The 7,648-nt window shown below is 45.8% G+C and overlaps 1 protein-coding gene across 2 annotated transcripts in view; it reads left to right on the top strand.

Moving 5' to 3' along the window:
- Positions 1–2,626: 2,626 nt before the first annotated feature.
- LOC142587804 (uncharacterized) overlaps positions 2,627–7,648 on the top strand; it is a 72,710-nt gene continuing 67,688 nt past the window's right edge. For both annotated transcript variants that reach the window (XM_075699075.1, XM_075699074.1), the window contains exon 1: positions 2,627–2,825. The gene's annotated coding sequence lies outside the window, so the exon portion shown is untranslated. The remainder of the gene's footprint in view (positions 2,826–7,648) is intronic.

Here is a 7,648-nt window from a genome sequence, read left to right as displayed (position 1 = left end):
TGAACTTTAACGACAATGCCAATCGTAATGTGCACGACTGGTGGCTTTAGGCACTTCCTGTTTGCGATATCAATTATGTTGCCTTCATTGTACACAATTCTGTATACGTTTTTACTACAGTATCCAGTTGAAACCCGGCGATTGGCGAAGGGGCGATTTAGCAGTAAATGCGAGAGTAGCGGATCCATGATGTAAACCACCTCGACCACATTGCAAGTGTCGTCCAGGAGTTCACTCTACACACGTTCTGTATATATATATATATATATATATACACCCCGCACCTCCACCAACATGTTACGGGGATTGTTGCAGTATATAAAAAGTATATTTACAATGTATGTACAGGATGAGTCAGAATAGTTAAGATGGCTGACCACCAACAACACGTAGCCAGCCAGCGTCTCCGCTCCGATCTTCTTCTTCCTCTCTCTTCTTTCATCCTTCTGTAACACTATATATATATATATATATATATATATATATATATATATATATATATATATATATATATATATACCCTCTCCTACCCTCTCATGCTATATATATATATATATATATATATATATATATATATATATATATATATATATATATATATATATATATAGCATGAGTGGGTAGGAGTTTAATGCGCCATTTGTTAATTGAAGAAGTGTTGGCACAATGGAAGCGTTGCCGTAAACAAAAACTTCACGTTTATTTATGCAAACAGTTTCGAGAGATAAACTCTCTTCGTCAGAGCAGTTTCAAAGTTTGTGGTCTTTCCTCGTGGTAGTGGTGTCTCCGTGGCGACGACCCCATTCACCCTCGAGCACACTTGAAGGAGAGTGCATTCCACCCACCCAGCCGCTTTCGGTCCGCTTCTATACTGGAGGCTACACGACTGGAGGCCACATGACCGGGTTCACACTTCACATAAATACACTTTTTTCACTTTGACACTCGTAATGCTAACGCATTAAAAGAATTCGCAGTTCCGCCGGAAAGGCGAAGCACCGATTGCGATAGCAAATTCGTAGTTAGCTGTACGAAGCAAGGATACGCAAAGCCGTTTTATCAGCCGTAGAAACTTGTAAACATTCGCTTACTAACCAAATTAACAGTGATAGAAGATGTAAGCATAACTCAGTGGGGACGGAGAAAGAAACAGACACACGGAGACAGCGCTGTCTTTGTGTGTCTGCTTCTTTCTACGTCCTTGTCCAGTCGCGCTTACACATTCTACCATGGGTTCAAACCAACTAGCCCGTCCACTTGTTTTAAACTAAATTGAACAGCGCGGTGTCACGGGCGCACAGGTGAACATGCACACATCTCGCTCGATGAGCTCGGAAACTCGCTCTCAAAATGCTGGAGTAAGGGATCGCGGCAGCAGCAAGACAATTGACTTTCGTGTATCTCTCGCTTCAACGCGAACGAAACGTCGAAAGCAGAGCGCAAACGAAGCTACAGGCACTACGCGCACTCTGAAAACATCGCAGATCGCTTTGAATATGAGGCCCGCGCGGGCGTAGACTTTAGCCACGCCGCAGATCACTTTCTAGACACGCGAGCGCCGTAAACGCGTCCCTACGACGTCCGCGATTCGCGTGGCCAACGCCGTAGTAGACGCCGCGGTTGTCTCCACTCTGTAGGGAATGGCGGGCGAGGAGGACATCGAGGCACCGCAGCAGCCGCCAGAGAAAAACGCCCCTCCTCCGTCCCCTCACCCCCTCTGCCTGGCGCGCCACAGGAGAGGGCACGCATCCGAGCCGCGTTCCACGCTGGCACATGCAAGATTGAACCGCGTTCGCCGGCTCACCCTCCCACGCTTTCACTCATACGGAACCTCACGGAAACGCCGACGGCGATGGCAGAAATGCGCTTGGAGTGTGTATATGATTGCTATCGCAATAAAACGTTTCTGTATCTGAGTGGTTATACTACCGGATTCCGAATTCCGTGGAGCCAGGTTCGTATCTCGAGAGAAATGATAAATTTTATATTGTGTCCAAGAACTGCAGATTGAATGAGCACGTAGAAAAAGAAAGCAATAAATCCTAAGAGTAGAACGTAGGGAGGGCAACGAGGAATAAATTCTGAACGCGTGGAACGTACTACTACGGCTGTTCGAAAATAAATTTTGGAGAGCGTTGTGGGGTCAATTGGCACATAGGTTTCAATTGTTTAATTAGGGTCTATTTTATGCATTAACGTGTAGCCATCGCAACCAGCAGCCGTGATACGTCACACATGCAGCGTCTGCTGTGAAGCAGAACACTGAGGCGAATTCTTTACCGCAGAAAGCCCCATACTATGAACACCATTATTTTTACTCCGGCATAGTGACAACAACGGCAAGGCGTTAGCTAAAGGATAGATTGTAGCAGTTTTATCCCGTTTAATAGCGTTAATATGCTCAGTAAGTCCCAAGAGTTTTTTCGGCTAACCTACAGCAGACGACTCTCGCGGTGGAGACAATGGTGCAGACGGTGCCGAGCCGCGCCCTACCGAAATCGTCTGCGGCGCCGAGCCGGCTTGCGATATCGCTAAGTCATCTTGATATCGAAACGTGCGATCGAAAGCTTATCGCTTCTAGCCTGTCGAGCGCGTGATGTAAGGGGCAAGGGTAGTTGCTCGCCGCTGGTTGCGCGCCAGGAACCCGTGAATCCTCGCGTCAGTCGTGATTTTGTGAGCGTACGCCCACGTTCGTCTGTCTTAACAGCTACGAACGGCCTTCGTCCGGTCCACATTGCTACGGCTGTGAAGCGGTTCTTGTCAGCGTGGCTTGTGGCCAAGTGGACGGCGAAATTTTGCCTGGGCCCATTGTTACGCAAGGCGTGGTAAGTGATATTTAACTCCCGCTCTCGAGCACCAGTTTTGTTGATTTCGTCGTTCATGGCGTGCTTGCCGAGTTACTCGGCATTAGTTCGACGTGAGGTGATTCGTTGGCTCGTGCGACTGTCTCGCTTGTGGGAGTTACTGTATTTACTGGCCTGCATGTTCAAAACTTAGGTCTACTTGTGCGATTTAGGCCAGCAGGCATCGTTGATTAGATGGCCAACGATGTCTTAAGCGATTACACGTATTAGTTCTCACGGTCTGAACTGTTCGGGACACGCCTTTACCGTTTTTCCTTTCGGTTCGTTGTTTTCCCGCCACTACTAACTTTGTTTCATCTTAGCTCGGAACAAATGCGTAAGCAATTATTCTTCAAGCTCTGTTGATGTGGCCCTTTCCAGTGGCTTCTCTGCGTGGAGCCCGTTATGTCTTTGTGGTTTTGTTTGTTAACAAAATGTATGCTAAAGCACTTACATAACTGCACGCTTTGTGCGTGGATTATCAGTACTTGTTTTTTGTCTTTGATCGCCATACAACTCGCCGAGAGCTTTGTTATAGCTTTCTGTAGGTGTTCGATCAAATGTATTGACAACTTGACGCTTTTCAAGTTCTGGCTTCAACTCCAGTGTCATTGTTTGCTCCATTGAAGCCCGCCTCCAGGTACGTTCTCCGCGTTGGCTAATATTTGAAATTTGTTTAAAATAAAGGTGTACAAAGAAGGCGGAGCGCGCGTTATGCAACGTCGGGTGTAAACGGACTAAGCGAATTGGTACAAAGAAGATGGTTAATTATCTACAATCTACAATATACGACTATCAGAATATATAACATCGCAAACATCTCAATAACGACGTGTGCTAGCCGTTCTTGTGCCCCATAATTTTAGCCTGTATGACGCGTACATTCGTTTCGGCTACACGCTGAGCACGAGGTCGCGGGATCGAATCCCGGCCACGGCGGCCGCATTTCGATGGGGGCGAAATGCGAAAACACCCGTGTGCTTAGATTTAGGTGCACGTTAAAGAACCCCAGGTGGTCCAAATTTCCGGAGTCCTCCACTACGGCGTGCCTCATAATCAGAAAGTGGTTTTGGCACGTAAAACCCCAAATATTATTATTATTATTTCGGCTACACGATAAACAGTAGCTCTATACCGGGCGTCTCTAGGTATGATGAGGCTGTTGGAATTCTCGTGCTTTCAACGGCAGTTTCGTAGAGTTTCGTATGAACGAAAATTCTGACAGTTAATTGGAAGTGAACACATAATTGTTCCCTACACTGCCGACTTTAACTTTGAGGGGAGGAAAGGATACAACGAGAGTGACGGTGCTGAAATTTCGCTGCTCCTTAACCTTCTAGGGGTCGTGCTTGACCCACGGTCATGCACGACAGCATTTTCAGTTTATGGCGCATAACTCTTCGGACGTTTCGAGAGTCCTATAGAACAAGCGTTCACACCCGAAATTTTCTCGTGTTTTTGTCTTGTGTGTTGTGCCGCCATCCAGCAAGCATTGCAGTCACCTAGATCCTCACTTTAATTTTGTGTGGTATCTAATTGGGCTTTCCCGAGTTATTGCGGTTTGCTAAATTTAAGAAGCCGTACCTCCACCTTCTAATGACTCCCCGCAGAGCCTACAAAACATGGCGTTGTTGCGTCTATTGTACACTCATACAGCGTGAGCAGGATCCGCGCATGGCAGTCGCATGACGTCACGCGAAGTAAGCGAAACCGCTCGCTCGAAATATCGCGTTTTCTCCGATATAAGCATCCTCTTATAACCTTTTTTCTTCTGCTATTCTCGCTATGGAAAATCCCGAAAGATCGATCGCTGACGCAGTTGAAACTGAATAGAAATGAGTGGACGAAACATTGTTCGGGCAAAATCAAGCGAAAGGGAGGGGGGAGGGGGGAGGGCAAGGGATTATGCTGCTGTCACAGTGCCACGAAGTTAATGCGCAACTGCGAACTTCTGATACTGTTTCCATACAGGGTGTCCCAGCTAATGCGCAGCACGTATTGAAGGAAAATGAAGCTTTCGAGGCGAGTGAAACCATGCCACGCTGCTCGCAGACGCCCGACGAAGCGTCCAGTGTTTGTTGCGCTCTTGTTAATCGTTTACTGTTAACTTGATTTCTAATAGCATTACGGCCATAACATCGATACTGGACTATCAGTTTCAATTATTTGAGGTGCGTTATACATTGCGTAGCACCATGTTTAAAAAGTAGCCCGCAAAGTTTGAAGAACGTCGACACTGCCTCCCGCTTGCAAGCCTCGACAGTGCTGCTGGTGCTCTTTTAAGGTATACGTTGGGGAAGCACATAACACCATATTCCTTTCTCTATAACACGCTTTGTGCCTAACCGGGCGTCTTTATCTTGATGTGGCGCTCCTGTGAATTTCAGTTATGTTGCGTCGAACCTCTCGTATGCCTCGCGCGACACCAATTGCCGTTGTGCGATGACTCTGCGAAAGCCGAGCTGTCGAAAAACTGCGGCACGCGTTCTGAATTTGCCGCATCGCGCAAACACCTTAACAGGTGGCACAAATACGACGGGCCACCTCGGGGGAAATTGCCGCGTCATATTTACGGGCCAGACACGCCGTTGAACTGATTGCGCGGTGGAATTAGTTCGTCACGGTCACGTGTTGCTGTCACGGTCACCACTGCTGTTGCGGCGCACAAGCGAGACGCCTCGGCGGCATTTTCGATTTACAGCGAAGCTGCAAATGGGGCTGGGGTTCCATGTATTTTTCGTGTTTGTGATTCAATAAACATGACTGTGGGCCAGTCCCGGAGATCGTGCAATGCCGGGCCGACCCGCAGGGGAGGTGAAGCAGGCTTCAAGCACTACGCCCATAATAATAATAATAATAATAATAATAATAATAATAATAATAATAATAATAATAATAATAATAATAATAATAATAATAATGAAGAAGAAGAAGAGAAGAGGCATTGTTTCAAGTCGATAGATATACTGGAATGTATATACTGGACATGGACTCACGAACAGGAGGCATTGCCATATATGCAGAGGAGAAAATGTATGTACAACCATACACCCTCGACTCGCAAGAGGACGGGGCCACCGCTTTGGGGTTGTCTGTGGCGCACAAATGAAAGACGGAATTGTGATATCCACTGTGTATATATCTCCAGGCATACCCAAGTGTGATATCGAGAAGTTCGTGACCACGTTCTTTGCGCGGCTTAGCCGCGGTGACACTACCCCTGTGATCATCGTTGCAGACCTAAATCTGGACATTTCAAAACCAGACAAAAAAAAAACAATAGTTCCCTCAGTTTGGGCCAGAGGATTTTGAGGTTGAAGTGCCACACCAATCCAAGTCACTCAACTACTCAACAACGGTCGTGTATAGGTTTAACTTTGGCCAAGGATCTCTCTAAGGTCGTAATCGAACGAATCAGTGCATATCACAGTAATCGCAAAGCTATCGTCACTATACCATTACCAAATGATGAAAAATAAATACATGTATCCTTGGGTAACGATGTGTGGTGTGCTGCAGGTTAGCTGGTCATCCACTTGCACAGAGTGGACTGGCTCCTCAATTTATTTTATTCGCTTAAAATTTCGCAGGTTGTCTCCTTTAGGAGGAAGCTTTAGCTCGGAACCAACACCAATTGCCCCTATTCAAATGCACGTAAAACGCAGACGTGTTTTTATTATACAAGCGCTTGACCGATATGAATGAAATGTGTTGCATTTGAGAGAGAAAGTAGAACTCTAGTGACTCTGGAAGCAGAGTTTTGACATAGGGCTTGAAATTGTTTTTAAAAATTCCTATATATTGATGTCTAAGAAAAACGAAAGAAGCACGGAGTTTAAAAACCCACAACTCTGCACCAATAGCAGGTACCGCAATTCTGTAAGCTACATTCCTTAGACAATATAAAGGGGGGTGGGGGGAATGTGATATGCAAGTCTACATCATTTGTGAATTTGTTAGTGTTTACGAGGGTTTCGCAGGGGTTCTACTAAAAAAAGAACTATTGGTATATTTCAGAGCGGTGTGTAGTGCATCAATTTTGTCCGCTTTAGATCTCTTAATTAGCGTAGTTTATATATTTGTGACATCGTTAATTATTAATAAGTTACAGAGCTGAAAACTTGAGCACTTTAGCTTCTTTTCGATTTTCAAATTTCCATAATTCTTTTATTTGACAGCCTAAATTAAGAACCAGCTCCCTCAAGACATCAGACCTCAACCTTTTTCTGTTTGTACGACGTTGTGCGGCTCAACCAGAAACGTATATCTGTACGACGCGATGACCGCGCCAGCGTTGGCGCAAGTGCGAACAGCCGCATTTGTAGAGCGTGCCAAACCGAGTCACGAAGTGGCTGAGTTTGGTTGAGTTGTACTGGTTCAGTTTGTAAACAATGTTGACCTCGCTGTCACACGTAACTCAGACGGACACTGTTACCCCCGCATTCTCCAACGATCCTCGACTAGAAGCTCTTTCTCCACTCCATGATGATGATTTATTGGCATCCCCTTTGAAACAGGGACGTGACAGATAATCACCTATAGCTTGCTTGAGTTAGTCATGTATGCTATACATGCCTTTCGTTCTAGCATTTTTATACGCATCTCTTTAATCGTTTTTCTCTTCCTCAAAACTTCTGTCATAATAATAATAATAATGATGATGATGATGATAATAATCCTATTTTATGCCCACTGTCAGGACGGAGGCCTCTCTTCGCGATCTCCAGTTACCCTTGTCCTGCGCCAGCCGATTCCAACTAGAATCCGCAAATTTCCTAATTTCGTCGCACCACCTACTCTTCTGT

The sequence above is a fragment of the Dermacentor variabilis genome, chromosome 7 (assembly GCF_050947875.1).
Source record: "Dermacentor variabilis isolate Ectoservices chromosome 7, ASM5094787v1, whole genome shotgun sequence".
NCBI classification, from domain to species: Eukaryota; Metazoa; Arthropoda; class Arachnida; order Ixodida; family Ixodidae; genus Dermacentor; species Dermacentor variabilis.
Note: the sequence above shows the minus strand (reverse complement) of the source record. Positions and strands in the feature narration are given on the sequence as shown.